Genomic DNA, 20386 nt, shown 5'->3' on the forward strand with positions numbered 1-20386 from the left:
CCAGGGTTATGCCAAGATAAGTATTATTGACACAGTAGGGCAGACATTCCCCATCAATGTTGATGTTTATCTCACGCTATGCCTGCCGGTTGTTAAGGTGGAAGTCCGCCGACATTGTCTTTGCCTTGCTAAGCTGTAGCTTCCATTTCTGGAGGTACAATATGCTGATTGCTGATAGTGTTTGCATGTCTTGGCAGAGGTTCCTCTCCACTGACTGCCAATTTCGCGCTGAGTACACGAGTGCCAAGTCGTCTGCGTAAGCAAGTAGCATATTTTTTTGGTGGTGGTGGACACTGGACAGATCTACAGATGGGATACAGAAAATTATATTCTCGCAACAATTGTTCGTGCTATGCAATGACGATTTGTATCGCTAGTTCTTGTGTTATTTCTCGGCAGACAAATATGACCGATCTAGATGGTACTTCCCGCAGACATCTCATGCTGTGACAGCGGACATGTCCGTCGTGAATTTTGAGGCCTGCATTAAACATTTTTCTTGCACCTACTGCTGAGAAGACACACTTGGCCTTATTTCATTGATTACTCTAATTTAATACGATTGAGCGAGCTAGAATATTATGAATGAAAAGTGGCGTATTTTTTCAGTTTTGGAGTCATGTGGTTAAGTTTTTTCTTTCAATACTGCTGTGGCTGTGTGGGAATGATATATTTTTTCTTGCACAACTTTCATAGCACTTTGACTACAACATTCAATTTAAATTACGGTAAGTTTATTATTTTCAGATCTAATAAGGTAGACAGATTGATCTGTAAAATGTTAGGTCGTCTATCTGTGATATTCAGTCGACATCTCACTGTCATTCCAAGACGAACAAAAGTAACACGGCCAGATTTTCCTCGTTACGATGTTGGACCGATACATATCAGGCCTTCCAATAATGAAGTAAAGCTTTGGGTAAGTAGTACTTGTGCTTAGCATTGCTATGAGCGGTTCAATAAAGAACATACGTACAGGGAGCATTGCCTGCCCCCCCCCCCGTAAATTTATGGTTGAGGGGCAACAAAAATGGGTATTGCACGTGGTATTTTAAAGATAAAATATTTTGCCAAATACTTTTGGATCATTTAAACGGACTTAAAGAATGCCAAAAGGGAAAAACAGCCTACATTGTTCTTGCCAGCAAAACAGCTGATCGCACGCTTTCTGTGGAACGTGAATAACTATTGAAATGCGCACGGCACGCACGCTCGCACACTGCTTTTCTTCCTGGCACAACTTCAAAGTCAAAACACAAAAAGTGACGAAAATCAAGTAGTTTCATCGCCCTCATTCTCATTTTCAGAATTTTCCCTGAGCCTTTTCTTTCTTACTGTAATACCAAAACTTAACAAATTTTGCTGTAATAGCCTACTCGTATAATTATAGTACAGTAGGGTCAAAATAGGAAGTAAATAAGCTAACCTGAAAAAAATTGCAAGAAATCGTTTTGGTAGTTTTTCCTTTGGCTCAACCTCAATAAAACAACATATGAAAAGTTAGATTTACAAAATTAAAGGTTTAAGCATGACAAAGTCTGAAATCTCACGTCACAAAAAAGTGGCCTATTTCCGGGAAAAAACTCTTTACACTGCCAATTGTGAACCAACATAGCTGTTTTATCCATAATTTGTTGATAATAAATTTATAAGATAAGTGTTTAGCAAGCCTTAAAGCAGCCAGCTGCCATCGCGGCCATGGCCGCTAAGTAGTGCTTGAATGACCGCCTGTGCTACCTCCTCCGTCGGCCAAGTTTAGCCGCCGGCTTCTTCTAGCCAATTATTCAATTTTGCATTAGAATGATCGTGGATTAAATGTCGAAAATATGTAGTATCAAAGAGTGACGCAGAATTAGGTCAGCGCATCATAGTCACTACTGTTGTATTGAATATATGCAGCTGCGATCACCAGCACTGTAAGTCTTGTTTGCAATTCCCAATGTTTATTTTAACAAAGTGTTAATCTGAAGTGCTAATTTACATCAGCTGGCAATATTGTCGTTTTTATATCGATTCAATGTTGTCGGACATTGAATCGTTGTTAAAAAGGAGAACTAGGTTAGTTGACATCCGTGGGTAAAACACGTGTCTTCATAGTTGAGAATGCTGTGGGTTAGTGACTTCACACCCTCAATGGTGACATCATAACGGAATAAATGGTCAGGTTTTATGAAAGGCGGTATGCAGTTGAAACAATTTACTGAGATGCGAGCAGTTAAAACAATTTAGGGTCGTTAGATGGTCCCGCAATACCGGATTACAATCCCGACAAAGCATTTAATGCGTGGTTCAACGATTCTATTGCAGGACGTCGCCCAGACTTCAACAACGCTAAGTGATCATTTTAACATTGTTGCAAGTTTAATGCTATTTACTTGTGCTATCGTTATTGTATTTTGGCCTCCAAGCACACAGATTTGGCCGCCGAGAAGGAGCTTTCGGTAGGCCACGATGGCTGTCGGGAAAAAACACGAGTTTTAATGCCTGGTTTAGTGTTGTTATTTTTGATTACATAGATAGATTCTGTTTATGCTGCAATTGATATTATGACGTCATTATTATGTCATGATGCTTGTAAGAGATGGCCTCCTCTGAGCAAGCAGTTTCACTGAGCGATTGTTATGACAAACAGCGTTGCGCAATATTTTTCTCCGCTGTAACTGACATGTTCCCGTGCATAGGGATGGGCAAAATAGAATACCGAATATAGAATAACTGGTTGTGAAGCCTATCCGGTTTCAAAATGCATATGAAATCGGATAATTGAAACCGCTTTAACGATCGACTTCGTAGTTCGTACCGCTCCGTCTGGTCGCAACGAATTCGCTGCAGCAAAAGTAGAATTGTTTATCGATTTAGTGCAATCCGCCATAAGAAAAACGTACGAGTTTCATTGTTCGCATTAAAGAGATCTTTCTTGTCAAGCGCAATAGTTTTGTGTATCTGCCACATCTGCTTCTTCAGAGAGATGTTTTTCAAGTGCAGGTTGAACTGCCACTATTGTTGGGCGATATTGAAAAAAACGATACGATATTTGAAAAAATACTTGATATTTCGATACTTTTGTTCTAATTAAGAAAAGAGTTTCTCAGTCTTTGAAAAAAAATGCCGAGGCCACACGAGCGCTTGTAAGGTTAGGGCGGTACATGACAATTGGGCTAGACAAAGTGGACGATACCCACTTGGGCGAGACCAGGTGGGCGACGAGACAAGTGGGCGACGGACCAGGTGGGCGACGAGTCAAGTGGGCGACGAGCCAAGTGGGCGACGGACCAAGTGGGCGACGGGCCAAGTGGGCGACGAGCCAAAGTGGGCGACGAAATCGAAAGTTTAGCCGTTCGGAAAAACCTCTCAGGAAAGAGACAAACGAATGGCCAAAGAGTGGTTGAAGTCAGTTATGAACGTTCCCTAACCGTTATCAAAGCTTGTCAGTATAAAATATGACTTTTAATTTTTACTTTAGAATACAATGGTTGATTTGTGGAAGGGAAGCAATGAGAAGCATTGGAAACAACATTTTCATTATTTTTTGTAGTCTAGTAATAGCGCTTGCTGTTTGATGTTAATTTGCATTGTGACATCATCTTGACACATTATTTTGCAATTTGCGGCGTCAGGGTTAATCGTGAAGCTTATGAGAAACCTCTCAGAAAAGAGACAAACGAATGGCCAAAGAGTGGTTGAAATCAGTTATGAACGTTCTCTAACTGTTATCAAAGCTTGTCAGTATAAAATACGACTTTTAATTTTTACTTTAAAATACAATGGTTGATTTGTGGAAGGGAGGCAATGAGAGTTCTCACGCTGAGTTTCACGAAGCATTGGAAGCAACATTTTCATTATTTTTTGTAGTCTAGTAATAGCGCTTGCTGTTTGATGTTAATTTGCATTATGACATCATCTTGACACATTATTTTGCAACACACAATCCAGTCTCTGAATATTATAAACACTTGCGGTAGGTCACTAGGTCAGCCAGTGGTGAGATCTTAACTACTAAGTAGCTGGTTTGGTAGGTACATGCATTAGACATTTGAATGTTTGTAGTGATTTTCAAGCGAAACAGAAGTTTTTGTTAGTTGTTCGAGTGTGTTATTGTTTAAAATACATGTAAAAACTTACATACGAATCATTAACTACGGAGATTAGCATAAATTTGATGCTCTAAAAATAATCCATTAAAATAAAAGTTTTGACAGAATATCTAAAACTAAAGTCATATTTTTCAATTTTTAGGTCATAAACAAAATGGCCCTAGTAATGACTCAGTCACAATGTGTTCTATAAACTGCTGATGCGGCTACGCAGCGTCTAGACTAGAGCATTCGGATTAAAGTTTTATTGGTACTTTCACATACAACATTGTAAATGTAAGTTAATGGCAAGTCTCCATGAGACATTGGATTTTCCGCGCACATACGATTTATAGCGTCAAGATCACTAATTGTGCGCTGTTTTTTTTTTCGGTCATTGACCGATTTTTTAGAAAAATGTCTGAAAAAAATATAGCCAATTCGGTCAAAATGTGCAAACAAATATATAGTCAATTCGGCCAAGTGTTGCAAGGTTGAGTTTCGCTGATGAAGTTGAAGAAACGTTTGTCTGTTCCAACTTTTCTCAGGTAAAACACGACAACGTTTCTCAGCGAAACTTAATGTTGTAGCGAGTCAGAAAGTGCAAATTTTGGTTTGTATCAGCTACTTGAAAGGAAATATTTTCATCAGAAAAAATGAGCGAAATAAATAAAAAATGACCGAACTTTTACAATTCATTTCGGACAAATGAACGAAAAGTCTCAGCAAAAAAAAAAACAAACAGATTACGCGTGCTATGGTGGTGGCTGCAGCGTTTTTATTAGCATCGATGGTGACCGGAAGTTTTTGCAACATACTCCATCGATAATGATGTTTGAAATTCTTGATGATACCTTGGTCTGAAAGATGGACAGAAGAAGTTGTGTTTGCTGGAAATAAAACACAACTTCTACTTGCTTAAGGTGAGTTTTGTCGATGTTGTTGTTACGATGGTTGTTCAAGAGCTTTTCCCGTGCCTTCCATATCTGTGAAATTTGCGCCTGTGCCACATCAAATTTTGCTGCAACAACTCTCTGCGGCGTTTTCCTTTCTAACTCTTTGATTACAATTTAGGCTACTCTTACTACCACTCTTTGACCTTTCGTTTGTCTCTTTTCTGAGGGGTTTCTCTTAAGCTTCACGATAAACCGTGACGCCGCAAATTGCAAAATAATGTGTCAAGATGATGTCACAATGCAAATTAGCATCAAACAGCAAGCGCTATTACTAGACTACAAAAAATAATGAAAATGTTGCTTCCAATGCTTCGTGAAACTCAGCGTGAGAACTCTCATTGCCTCCCTTCCACAAATTAACCATTGTATTCTAAAGTAAAAATTAAAAGTCGTATTTTATACTGACAAGCTTTGATAACGGTTAGAGAACGTTCATAACTGATTTCAACCACTCTTTGGCCATTCGTTTGTCTCTTTTCTGAGAGGTTTCTCATAAGCTTCACGATTAACCTTGACGCCGCAAATTGCAAAATAATGTGTCAAGATGATGTCACAATGCAAATTAACATCAAACAGCAAGCGCTATTACTAGACTACAAAAAATAATGAAAATGTTGCTTCCAATGCTTCGTGAAACTCAGCGTGAGAACTCTCATTGCTTCCCTTCCACAAATCAACCATTGTATTTTAAAGTAAAAATTAAAAGTCATATTTTATACTGACAAGCTTTGATAACGGTTAGGAAACGTTCATAACTGACTTCAACCACTCTTTGGCCATTCGTTTGTCTCTTTCCTGAAAGGTTTCTCTTAAGCTTCACGATAAACCCTGACGCCGCAAATTGCAAAATAATGTGACAAGATGATGTCACAATGCAAAGCGCTATTACACAAAAAATAATGAAAATGTTGCTTCTAATGCTTCGTGAAACTCAGCGTGCGAACTCTCATTGCTTCCCTTCCACAAATCAACCATTGTATTTTAAAGTAAAAATTAAAAGTCATATTTTTTCCGAACGGCTAAACTTTCGATTCCGTCGCCCACTTTGGCCGTCGCCCACTTTGGCCGTCGCCCACTTGGCTCTTCGCCCACTTGGTCCGTCGCCCACTTGACTCGTCGCCCACCTGGTCTCGCCCAAGTGGGTATCGCCCACTTTGTCTCGCCCAGTTGTCGTGTACCGAGGTTAGGGTTAGACATTCCTGCCAGTCGTTATGACACAGCCATAGATTTGTTCCTTAGTCAATACCCTGATGGAGCTCTGCGAAAGAGGCGTGTGGATGGGTATCAAAGCACGAAAGCCGCAAAACGTGTACACTTCATTGCAAACGGCAAAGACAGTGTAGATTTACAGCCAAGCGATGAGCTTCTTGATGTGTCTGATTCCAGTGATGACGCGACAACCTCATCCTCCAATACAGCATCTGATGATTCTGATTCTGACAGCTAGTTCTTTATCAAATAGACTTTGTGTTGCTAGCAATATCTCAATTGCGCCGAAACTATGTTAGTGCATACGTAAATCGAGGCAATCTTCTCGCAGGGAGCTATTAATTTGTTACCGGTAGCCTACCTGGTTGAGCAATTAACATTATTTTATAATTCAACGTCGCTAGATGTCGAATTAATGTAAAACAAACATAAATTTCTTTTTGGGCATTGTTGTTACGCAATATAACCCGCCGGAAAAATTAAATCGATTTGTGCTGACTCGAACATTGAGTCAACCCAAAATTAACTTACTTTTCCTCCCCGTGAGTTATTTAACGTGAATTACCGGTACCGTAGCAGCGTGCGTATCGCGTTGCTCGCTTTATCTAGGCCTACCATATATTCATCACCCAAAAAGAGGACATGTTCAGTAAGCAAGTAAAATGTCAGTGGATTTTTAAGTTTAAATAATTTTTACATCTTCTTGGATGTTATAGGCCTACGTAGCAAAAGTGACAAATAAAAAACATAACATATTTATTTGTCAGACACAGTCATTTTGCTGTTCATTTGATTTTCACGGAAAACATGCGTGTTACATTTGCATTTTGAGCCACAGCTTATTGCAGATAAAGAATTGCTCGATTTTTAACAATTCATTTTTAAAAAAAAATCTATAGTTCTGCAATATTTGAACTATTCTGTCCATTTTCTAATGTGCCATCATTTAAACAAAGATAATGCAAGAAAGCTATCAGGTTTAAGACGCCTTTGCACTAGCTTTGGTATAAGTTAGATCGAACAGTTTAGCGTCATCAATGCCAACATTTTTCTCTGACAGATAGGACTTCCACACACCGCTGAAAAACGTTATCCTATTCTTTGGTGTAAGACAGCATAAGCAATAAGCATCCAGTCAAAGGATGTGAACTCGGAAAATGAAATTAGTGGTCTATTCTCCAAATAGGCAACACAAAAGTCGAAAAATAGAAATACATCTGACATGGTCAATGAGTACTACTGCCTTCGTTAGCCACAGAAATAAATGTATCCACTACATCTACAGCAAGCAATGTATTGTCAACCTCAAAGTCAATAAACACTGGCCTCTTCCTCCTCCTGTGAATGTGGTGTCGAGGAACAGACCGCAGACCACATCATCAATGACTGTACCATCTTCAAGCCACCTAACCGAGTGGAAGGTCTGCGTGTCATGGATGATGAAACCAAAGACTGGCTGCTCTCTAGTAACCTTCAAGTGTAGTCCGGAAACATCATGATTCTGGGATGGTAAAAGGATAAACCCTCGGCCCCAGAGGCTCACACGACGACGATGAATAAACACTTTTCTAAAACGAGGATAGCCTACTTCTGCCACAGCTCACAGAAAACATACTTTTCCTTTTTGGTATCGTTGCTTAGCCTTATTTAGCTTTCGCCAAGGTCACATAAAAATAAAACCTTGTTGAAAACAATAGCAATGCAAAAAAGAGGACATTTGAGCATTTTCAAGTGTCCTCGGAGGACAACTCATTTTTAATAAAAAAAGAGAACAAATCCTCCTAAAAGAGGACATATGGTAGCCTTACTTTATCGCTACTTTTGATATTATTACATCACAACAAATCAAACAATGCGGTCGTGATGGACTACTCTAGTATATTTTTCGCTTTTCGTTTTACATGTTTTGGTGCTATTTTTTTCGTAATAAACGTTCAAAGCAATTGCCGAGGCAATTTCAACTTTTGCCGTTTGGCCTCGGCAACGTTTTTGTAAGGGTTTGCAGTTACGAGTTAGGGCTGTGATAGTTAAAACATAGAACGAAATTGAAATAAATATCGATATTGAAAAGCTATCGCATCATAAATGTTAATTCGATTTATCGCCCAACACTAACTGCCACCAAGATGAGATCCCGTTTGACTGGTGAACATTTAAAAAGCCTAAATTTGTTACACTGCAATAAGCAATTTTGTGATGTTCATTGTTTTTGTAAAATCATTAAAATGTGTTGATGGTAAAAACGGTCAATTATTCTAGAATAGATATCTGTATTCTATATTCGGTTTCAGTATTCTAGAATATTCTAGAATAGCTAATTATTCTATTTTGCCCATCCCTACCGTGCAGCATAGGTTAGAATCTAACTAAATGGCCCGTTTCGGCGAGTTCCCTATTCGGCGACAGCCTTTTTCGACAAGTTCCCTATTCGGCGATTTTTTGAAAATCCAATGACGCCTTCACTATTTATTTAGAGAATTTTGTATTTTATTCCACAATATCGTTTCTTTTGAATTCCAACAAAGAAGAATAAATTACAATGAAATTTAGTGAAAAATGTTTGAACTATTAAATTAAAATGTTTGCTCATATAAAATTGACATGTATCCCCTAGGCCTACGCAGGGCTGCGATTTTTTCTTTTTTGTCGAACGACCAAAAATGCGTTTGTATGTCAAATAGTGGTATGACGTCACAAGAGTCAGATTATAAGCGTTTGGCCGCGAATTACTGCGTGATAGAGAATTTTTCCTTTGGCATCTCTTTAGTCTCGCTTAGTACGTTAATGGCTATGCACGTACCGTACCTGCATGCAAACACAGTTAGAAGCGAAACATGCAAGTTACCAAGAAACACAGCAAAGATTAAGCAAAAAATGAAGTGCAGATAAAAGAAAACGGAACAATACCACGATAATACAAAACAACGGCGTAATGCTACAGGCCTACAGCGTTTAAGGTGTGCCAAGAAGGCAAGCAAGCCTGTTCGTACCACATTGCAATAAACTACATGCAATCACGTAAAGTAACACAAGAACGAATTGATTAATAACAGTGAAAAGGAAAGAATATTAGTAACAACACAAACATTAATGCCAGGGCATGCTTGCTGCTAGATCTTGATTTTGCTGCCTCTGTATGACTTTAGACAGGAGATTTCCGGTACTTTTTTTTGAAGATAGAAATGCCAACCATTTGGGAACAGGCAGTCAAGTGCTTTTCGCAACAATGGTTACGCCTGTGAAATCAGTGGACCGTACATGCCAACGAATAGTTCATCTTGAATAGCTTCGTCAGACAGCGGCCGTAATCGCAAGTCGTGCAGTGCGTAGCTGGAGCAGAAAGACTTGACGATACATTCGTTGCAATAGCGCACCAGGTACTTCAAGCAGAAGTGCATGAGCTCACTTAAATCCTGGAAAAAATTTTCCTTTGTGAGGATGTTGCACCACAAACTTTCAATCGAAGGAAACGGCTCTTCTGATGCTAGGCACTGATGAAGCGTGTGGTACAGCAAAATGAGCCGTTCCTGGTGGGTCCACGTCTTTTAGGCGCAGACAATTAGGTGCCGGGCAAATAGGCGCGCACACTGTGCCGTCAGGATATTTAGGTGCGGAGCACTGTGGCGCCCGTTCATTTAGGTGCTATTCCTAGTAAAGTCTGCAGATTGTATCAGCTTGGAAGGTAGGACAATGCTTTTCACACAAACTGTCATATTGAACAGAAAAAGATGTTGTTTTTTTTAATACACGTGCATTTATTTTGTTGTTTGTCATGGCTTCAGTGAGTGAAGCTGCTTCATTCGGCAATGCTTTTCACACAAAATGTTATAGTGAACAGAAAAATATTTCATAGCTTCCGTGAGTGAAGCTGCTTAAACCAGCAATGCTTTTCATACAAATTGTTATATTGAACAGATAAATATGTCATGGCTTCCGTGCATGAAGTTGCTTTTCACACAAAACGTTAGCCTATATTGAACAGAAAAATATTTTGTTTTTTAATGCGTGTGTTCGGCATTTATTTGTTGTTAGTCAAGGTTTGCGTCGGCGAAAGCTTTATCAATAAATTATTCAAGTTTACAAACATGACTGAGTTCACTTTTAGTTAAATAACTACACAGTAAAAAGTTAGATAACAACTATCAGTAAAAAAAAATATACCGTAGCCTACTGTATATTCAAGCGGGTGATAGGCTTGAGTGAAAAGTAACTTAGTTTTTCGTCAAAACCCCGACTAGGTTTAATAATGAGCAGCAAAGTCGCACCATTATGCTTGCAACTTGTAGCCAGAGTTCACATGCCCTATATAGAAATGTAATTATGTAGTAGAGCGTTGTCTCATGGGTCTGCTACTATTTGGCGAGTCTGATTCGGCTAATCCGATTCGGCGAGCTCCCTATTCGGCGAGGGCCTTTTTCGGCGAGTGCCCTATTCGGCGAGTTTTTGAAATTTTATTTTTGAAAGGGAATTATCTGGTACCGTAGAGCCTAATTATAATTGCCGTTTTTACATCGTTAAACGTTGAAATCGTGCAGAAAAGAATAAAAATAAAATGTTTGAACTATTAAATTAAAATTCATTATGTCAGTTCAGTTGGGTTGTTTTGATTTCTGACCATCATATGAAAAACAATACACGTCAACATAGCAAAGGTAGAAGCGACAAAACGCAAATGTTAAAACGCGAACGTTAAAACGTGCTTGAATTCTTCATGTCAGTTCAGTTGTTTTTATTTTTGATTATGATATCAAAAGCAATTCACGTCAATATAGCAAAGGTGTAGAAAAAGGTAGAAGCGACAAAACGCGAATGTTAAAGCGTGCTTGTGACCGAAGTAGGTTATTGAGTTGAAAGAAATTTGGCACGGTTGCAACACCGCAATTTAAGATATAAAAGGAAAATAAAAAAAAGAAAATGTTACAAAAAAAATCATGTTTAATGTACTATAAGTTAGTACTTTTGAATAGTTATAATGATTAGTTTGGATCAACAAATGTGTGGCCTACAGCTTGGATTGAAAGGAAATTATCGGGTACCGTAGCCATATTTATCCCGACCAGCAGAAGTTGCTGTTTTTACATCGTTTTAACGTCGCTAAACGTTGAAATCGTGTAGAAAAGAGAACTTTGCTGACTAGGATACGTTAAAACTGGGAAACATTCACAGAAGCCCTTCGATTTGTTCCAAGAACCCATTTAGCCTAACAGTTCATTTGTACATTGATTCAACGTCTGAATACATTATCTTAACAATGCATAATCTTAGAAATGCAACGTATCGAAGGGTTTCTGTGAATGCTTCTCAGTTTCAACGCAGGCTTTAAAACTCGTGTTTCTTTTCCGGCAGTCATCGTGGCCTACCGAGAGCTCTTTCTCGGCGGCCAAATCTGCGTGCTTGGAGGCCAAAATACAATAACGATAGCACAAGTAAATAGCATTTAAACTTGCAACAATGTTAAAATGATCACTTAGCGTTGTTGAAGTCTGGGCGACGTCATAAAATTGACCTTTCAGCAACAAAAGTGCCCTTTTTCATAATCCTGTCCCCCCAGCCAAAATCGTTTTGGCGCCCCTGTTGTTACTCGTGCAAGACATTTCTTTTGAAAATCTTCAAATTTCCAATAGCCTAAGTAGTTTCTTGCCCTTGTGCGTTAAGTTAATCAATCAATCATTTTATTTTTCGTCATTAACGCATCCGAGACGAAAAAGATACTAACTACAAAAATCGATATAAACCTACCAGCACGTTAACGAACGGGAAAAGATGGCAAAACCTTAAAAGGTTTAAAATGTGCCTGAATGAAAAATTATGTAGTAGGCTATATATCAGTAGTTAGCACAGCCACAAAACCCAAAAAAACAAATAGCAAAAAATAAAACAAAAACAGAGAAGCACACATGTAGTATTGAATGACAGCCTAATGAAAAGTGTTGTGGATTGAATTTGCCAGTTCCAATATTGATGTGGATGAGCAGTCATAATAATAATAGGATGGAGAAAGAAAACCGGACATAAAAGAAACCCATCCTCAGGCAAAAGCCCGTTTTAATGTGGCCCAGGAGAGCAGGTGTTGAGCTTTTTCTATGGTTAGACTGCACATCACACAGTAGCCTAAGACGATTGAGGTTTGATATCCAGTGTAAGTTATTGTTTCTTGTCCTGGTGGGTGATGGTAATAAAGCTGGCCACCATACAAAGGTTTTGGCTTTTCTTTTTTGCCGCGCACAAAGTGCAATGCCATTTTGAATCATGGAGTCTACACTATGTCTGCTCGTCTACAGTACGTCTCATCTCTAGCATAGGCTATGCGCTACCCTAATTAATTATTGTAACCGTTTTATGAACAATTAGTGTTACGGTCAATTGCATCCACGAAGAAATGCTTTACGAAGAATTGTGTTACAAAGAATTTATTTTACGAACAATTGTTTACAAAGAATTGTTTTACGAACAACTGTTTACGAAAAAAACGTCGGACACCATTTTTGTAGGCATTATTTTCACAGATCTTTCACTTGAGAGTATTTTTGACTAACATTTTTTGTACATTTCTATAAGGGGAGTGTATCAAATTACCTTCCGTATCAAATTACCTTCCCTTCCCCTACCTTAATTTTATTGCATATTGCCCCTCTGTGACGTCACAAATGTTATCAATCGGCTTGGTTTCCATTTGGACGTCTTAATTGAGGCTTTTGTGGTAGCGGTGGAGGTAGCCCTTTGTAATTCTGAGTTGTTTTTTTTGCAGATTAAATTAAGGTTATAATATTTAATATCTTCTCGGGTATTACCGACTTATTGCTTTTGCTTATTTTTCAAGACTTTCTGATGATCCCTCTTATAGGGTGAAACACGCTGTAGAGTGTAGAGGTTTCAGAAAGTAATAACTATATTTGATGTAATTTGCGCTGCTTGTCATTGAGCACTTTTTGTAGTATTAACCCATTAGTGCCCGGTCATCGTTTTAGTTGGAATATTTTTACAAAAAGTTTCATGTAAGGTCCTTATGGGTTGAATATGAATATTCAAAAGAGATTTTTCTGATATCTGTACCAGGAATGCAGAAAATGGTACGTCCCTCTATGGACGCTTGGGCATTCGTACGAAGGCTTGATGTAAAATAAACAAAATTAGCATTTTTTGGTAATGGGATTTTTTAAGTCGCAAAAAGCAATACTACTGGTCTAAGATGCGTTAAAAATGAATTTCTAATAAAAATGCATCGTTTTTCATTAGATTTATTGAGAAACGAACAAACGAAACTCGATCTAAACAGATATTACAAATTAGGCTAATATTACAAATTCCATTCAGTTATGATACATTTCGAAGCAATCTGGGTGCAGTCGAACATAACACAGACGCCATCTGTATGACGTGCGTTTGTGACAGTATTTGCATACACTTTTTTTGTCCGTCTTGATGATCAAGTAATTGCCCTGATCCCTTCTGATCTCTTCACGGTTGACAAGTGCATGCGTCGATGGTAAGAGAGAAAATGTCTTGCTCCCATTGATCATAATTGTCATTTCTACACATGATCGGATAAAGTCAAGGAGGCTAATCTCTTCCATATCTCTCTCTCCTTCGTGATTGCCCCAATTTTTTCTATAAAACCTCCAAGCTTGCACCATACTGATATTTAGAATTCAATTGTACAGTGTACACACCCCTGTACCAGTTGCGGTTTCTTGAGCAGATGGAATAACAGGAACTGAGATTGTCCAACAGGTCCACACCACTAGGGATGCACAATATAGAATATCGAATCTTAGAGATTCGAATCTCAATGTATTCGAATCGCATTTGCAGTTTTTTTTTCGGATATCAGGATTCGAAAATAAATCTGTGAAATGAACAGTGTGCAACGTTAAACAAACGTAAAGTTGATATTTTCCTTTTTGCGCGCCGACTTTTTTCTTCATGGCGCCTTTTTTCTTCATTTTCGCCTTTTTTCATGGCGCCTGTTCCAAGTGCCTTTTTTCTTCCTTCATAGGGTTCACACAGTTATCAGAATTGCAGACATGCATTGCGTTCTCGTACGAGTAAATAATTTGTGTGTGCGGCCACACGTGTGCTGTACGGTGCATTCGCGCACGCATTGATTCACTCACCACGCGCTTGAGATTCGTGAAAAAGAAAAAAGAAAATGTTCACTGTAAACTATTTTGCTAATAGTGATAGTGAACATGTTCATTATTCTGCTTAGAGCTCGACCGATATATCGGTCAGCCGATATGTATCGGCCGATATCAGGTGTAGCCGATATATTGTATCAGCTATTTTTCGCCGATAAACATCGGCCAGCAAAAGCACATTCAAAACCAGCCGTACATGCCTTTAGAAGAAACACAAGTTGCTCATACGTGCTTGCATAGCATGAACAATTGTTGCGAGAATATAATTTCCCGCCCATTCTAGTGCGCGCATTTAGAAAATGCTAATACCGTATCCCTTAGCTTCCATTCAAGCAGGAAAACTTTCGAGTATTACGTTGCTTCAACGATTGATGAGATTGAATCATTGTAACAAAGGTGAATTTTTTGCTAAGAATCAACGGGAGTACAGTACCAGTGTACTTCCACACCAATCACGCGCAACTTATTTCAAGTCTTACGTCACAATGTCTGGCTTTGATCTCCGAGTGATATTGATAAGGCAAGATTCGTTACAAAATTAGATCATACGAGTAGGCTATGACAGCAAGATGCAGCAAAATTTGTCAAGTTTTGGCATTACAGTAAGAAACAAAAGGCCCAGGGAAAATTAACGTTTGCTCACATGACACGCAAAAATAAACCCAAAGAAAAAAGCCTAGTGAAACTTTGCACAGAAGAAAATAGTAGCGTCATTGTAAAAGTTTTCCGATTCATGCCCAGAGCATTATGACGCAAGAAGCCACACGACCTCATCTCATGGAAGTTAATCAGTTATGCGGCATATTAAGCAGCTACACGGCTATATATATATCGGCCAATATATATCGGTATCGGCCTAAAAATTTCATAAATATTGGTATTGGCCTGAAAAAGTGATATCGGTCGAGCTCTAATTCTGCTATTAACAATTCTGTCAATATATTTTAGCCAAATTTATTTTGGATTAACCAGTTAACCACATATTTCATACACTTCTGCTGCTTAGAGACTAAAAGCACATGAGTCTGGTGCTTTGGGAAAAAACCCTTACTATGCTACCCCAGTGTAATTTCGCCAAAGGCAGGCTTGGCCAGCACGATTTATGATTAATATTAGATTTATGATTTAAGAAATCTGATGAGCTATATTACTAATGTCATTTGATTCAATTAAGCTGCAACACTTGTATCCAGTTGGGATTAGTTAGTATGAATGGATTGTTTATCAGAGTTGCATTTGCAAACTTTTCTTGCCATTTTAGCATCAGTAGGTTTATATTGTGTGTACTGCAATCTTTTTACTATGACTGTGGCATGTTTATTGTACTATAGGCCTAAGCAGTATGATGACCAAGTTTTTGTAGTAGTTAGAGGGTGCGGTCGCTCGCTTTCAAAATGTTCACTAGTTTGAGAAAAAAATCTGGCAACCCTCATCGTATGATGCTTGATTTATCATATGTTGTACTCTGTTTGACATGTGATATGTACTAATACAATTCAAAATAATGTACCTACAAATATTTTTGCTTTTTGTTCGATATCATTTGGAAAAAATTGCCGCGTAATTTCAGAATAGATTCGAAATTCTGGATTCGAAATTAAGTATTCTAGAATATTCTAGAATAGCCAGGTACATATTCTGTATTGTGCATCCCTACACACCACCCATGTTGTTACTGTAGACCTTGAGTAAGTAAGGCTGATTCATGTCCAGTTTCTTTTTTGAATCACGATAGTATCTAAAATTTGATAAAATGATTACCTACTATGACTGAAAGATAGTAGGGGTGACCGGGGCAATATGAACCACAAAAATTCGGGATGCTCTCATTCGCCCCCTAATTGATGTAGAATTATGAAATTTTCAGGTTGCATAGTCTTTAACATTATCTATAACATATCACAAGCACAATTCACTAACTTCTCCAAAATTTGAATTATTACAGTTTTTCATAAAAAAATGGCCTGGGGTATTATGAACCTTGCCGGGGCATTATGCACCAATATAAACAACTTTCCATAAAATGCTTCAAAGCAGTGATTGTCAACCCGGAAGTTAGTAGAGTGGGGTTAAGAAGATTTTTAGGAAGTTTTCGCCATTCAGGTCTGACTATTTGCATTATTTGAATAGGAAAAGCTGAAGTTATGAGGTTCCAATGCAGTCAGCAAGTCAGCACATTATGAAATCACAACAGTTCACTTAGTCACATAGGTTAATGTTCGGTTTACTTAATCAGTTAACTTCATGTTCAGTGTTGAAGTGGCATTCAAATCGGATTGAGCCAAATGTTCTGGTTGTCTGCTCTGTGTAGGTGGGATAAGGGAGAACCTGCTTAATTTGGTTAGTTTCTACATATTTCACATCACCAGATGGGGGCTTTTTGAAAGTGAATTTTCACTTTTGCGGTAAAAACCATCTGGTTCATAATACCCCGGCTAGAGTGTTCTTATTCAAGCTATTGCCTAACAAAACGAAATCAACATAAAGCTTAAAATCAGTTTGCATCAGTATTTCATACATATAACCTATCCCTGAATAAAAATCTAGATTTCTAGAGTCCCTGTACTAACCATGCCAGGCCTACCAAAATGGAAAACTGAATTTACTTTTGACCTCTAAAACTACATTTTTCCAGTTCTACTGAGAACAAAGAATTGCTGACCAAAAAGCATGGTGATCCTGTGACTAAAATATGCAAATGAGATCTTAGGATTTCCAACAGTTTTCCAGAAAATGGCCTGGTTCATAATACCTCGTGGTTCGTAATACCCCGATCTCCCCTACCGTGTTCCTTTCCAATCTTTCTGTTCCAATCTTTCCACACAACAATGGTTTGATCATCTCCAAAGTAAAGTTGCTTCATATCTCCCTTCTTCATATCATTGGTCTCTTTCGTTGATAGTAAAGATAGATTGTTCATTCGATTTTACCTCATTGTCCCCAAAACACCTATCCCTTTCTTAGGCAAATGGTACATCAGTTGAGCACTTTCCACAAGGCCATAAACAACGTTAGGCCCCTGACTCAATCCATGCTTGAAGATGTTTGTTTTTGCTCCAGCATAGGGGATGCATTGGATTAGCTCTCCAGAGGGGATGCAAATAGACCAAATTTTAAACCCGAATCTTATTGGTTTGCCCTTTATGAATTACTTGAGAGGGTAGGGACCAAAATAACGGATCATTGATTCGTCTACAGCTGCATACTCAACAAATTTGGCTACTGTCTCATTCAAAGTCTAAAAAGAAGGGCAACTTTCCAAAATGGGTCGTCTTTGAGGTGGTTTAAGTTGGAAAAATGGCTATAGCGCATTACCTCATCAAAAAGATTCTTTGACATGGCTCTTCTTGCCATCACATTGCTTGTATCATCTCTTCTCTCCCAATGCATCCTGCGTGTGAAAGTGGTGATGTATCCTGCCATAAACATTATTGCATGACTTGCTCTTATTAAGGAATTATCCACCTTTGACTGGAAGGCCAATTGGTTTTGTTGTGCTGCATACCTCTGGGTCTCTCTCACTACTTTGTTCACAAAACCATCAGTCAGCGATGAACAGTTTCATAACATCATACGGCGTTTTCACATTATCAGGATCACTGGGTAAATTATCATGGCTTTTCAGCTTCAGGAAAAGAAAGAATCTTTTCCCCAGTTGATTTTTGGCTGTAGACTGGATTCTATCTTTGTTTCTGACGCATACAGGTGGTATCTTTTCTTCTGTTAACTCTTCTTTACTTGATGATGAGTTAGGAAACACAGTTTTCAAGGACGGTATCTTTTCTTCTGTTAACTCTTCTTTACTTGATGATGAGTTAGGAAACACAGTTTTCAAGGACGGCCCTTTCTTTTTTGAGTTACAGGTGTGACTTTTCCAATTAGTTTGGGTAATTCTGTAAACTGTTTCTTGGCAGGTTTGTTGTACGATAATTCTTCTTTCAGGTCATGTAACGCAACGGGCGTTGACCCACTTTCTTGTGTTGCCAGTACTTTCTCTACGTTTTTTCTTGGGTTTTAACGCAATGGGTTGGCTTTGGATGGTCCGAGTAGCGGCTCTGTCTCATCGTTATCAAATGTAGGCCTCTCCTTATCTTTAACAAAATCCATGTCCTGAGTAGCCTATCTTCATTGCGATGAATCACTATTTCTCCTTTCTGGTTCAGGATTCCTTTTCCAACATTGTTAACGTTTTTGACACTCTCATCTTCATTTGCATTGTTCTCATCGCTCACGTTGCCGGATTCATCAAGAGAAAAATTACAATATCTGTGAGCTCCTTGGGTGGAGCCTCTTCCAAAATTTCTTGAACAGTGAAACAAATTTTCCTACATAAAAAGTGCAAAAATTTAATTATACATGAACTTCTTTTAAAAATAAAGATAAATTAAAGATACATGAACATTTATAACAAGACCTCAATTTACAGTACAAAAACAGTGAAAGCGCCTACTCCTAGATTCTACAGCACCACCGTCCGCACACGAAAGTGATGACCTAACCTGATCTACTACCTCAACTAAGACGCCCAGTTTTGCAAATTGAATATCAGCGCGTTACAAATAACTTTTGTTTTCGCCCAAACATGAAAACATACGAAGTCCTATAGCATTAGGCGAACCTGCCTATATGTCTACAGTTTGGCAATAAAGCGTCCGCGCCAGTGCCCAAGCGTCCCTACAAGGACTCACCTAACTTCTAACTTATATTCAGAAAAAATAATAAGAGAAAAATAAAATATTTCGCTTTGGGCACATAGCTATACATATTAACAAATTTATCAAAACATAGAGTTGATTAAAAACAATGTTATATACCTACCTCGATTTTGCAAGTCACAGTTGGTGTACCATGTGCTGGTTCCATATTTCACAAAAGGTCTACATTGAACGTTGCATAGTGAACACTAAAACTTATTTACGAAACTTGCTCTTGCGCTGTTTCTATAGCTATAATGTTATTCTAACCAAAGAAAAAAAAAAGTTGAAAAAAATTAGCGATCTGAAGAAAGCAATTCGAAATCTAAAATACCCTCTTTTCACGTCCTTGTAAGGACGCGCGGGCACTAATGGGTTAATACTATTTTATTGTTGTTTCTTTTAAGTTCTTAAGTGACGTGAAGAGAGAATCGTTTATGACATGGATTAAAGAGAATATCTCCAAAATATACCATAATGAGACTAAGGTCACAATGCTGAAAAGATATATTATGTGAGATGCAAACTCGGGATAAAAAAAAAGTTTGGTGTTATTCTTTCTTAGAAATTTTTGTTTGTGCAATCCATAGGGATATGCAACGTCCATGCATAGCATATCAGAAACAAATAAATGAGCATTGTGGATCTGATATAAAGTATATTTTGTAGGAATTGTCTGCGGCATTTATGGTTTTTGCTGGCACGATGTTCACCCCTGCTCTCTACCTGGCCAGTACGTGGAAAAACTACAAAGCTGTGGAAGAATAATGCAACCATACAAAAAATATTTGGAATTTTAACTGACACATGTATTATTTTGCGAGTCAGTTGTAATAAAATCTTGATTTTTTAAGGCTCAATGTATACTTGTGACTTTGTTAAAATCGCTTGTGTGGAAGTAAGTGTTTTAGGTCAACTTTTAACCTCAGTTGATATTTTCACTTGGTGATCCAGCCCTGTATTAAATGTTATAGTTATATGGAATACTTGGGTTGTTGTCTGAGGGATATCCATTAACGGTCACCTTCATTGTTGTGGAAGGAAAATATGTGTAGAATTCAAGGATTTTGGCATGTCAATTGCTACTTACACTATAGGCAAAACTTTTCAAATTTCACTTTTGCCTTGATATAATGTTTTTGTTATAAAGCTACAATATTATATCAACACCTTCTGATAACTGAAAATTATAATTCGAGTAATAATTGTGTGGAAATAGTTGGAGTCAGATAGTCAATATTAGTTAGAATATTCGTTAGACAGACAGAATTTCATGAGACAGCTAATTAACATTCTAAACCATCCTTGCACGTAAA

General features: G+C 38.1%; 1 long non-coding RNA gene across 1 annotated transcript; it reads left to right on the forward strand.

Moving 5' to 3' along the window:
* Nucleotides 1–740: 740 nt before the first annotated feature.
* On the forward strand, nucleotides 741–20054 carry LOC145778042 (uncharacterized). Its single transcript, XR_014290407.1, has 2 exons — nucleotides 741–919; nucleotides 19740–20054. It is a non-coding gene; the product is annotated as an uncharacterized LOC145778042 (long non-coding RNA).
* Nucleotides 20055–20386: the final 332 nt, after the last annotated feature.

Source organism: Aplidium turbinatum, chromosome 1 (assembly GCF_918807975.1).
Source record: "Aplidium turbinatum chromosome 1, kaAplTurb1.1, whole genome shotgun sequence".
Classification (NCBI taxonomy): Eukaryota; Metazoa; Chordata; class Ascidiacea; order Aplousobranchia; family Polyclinidae; genus Aplidium; species Aplidium turbinatum.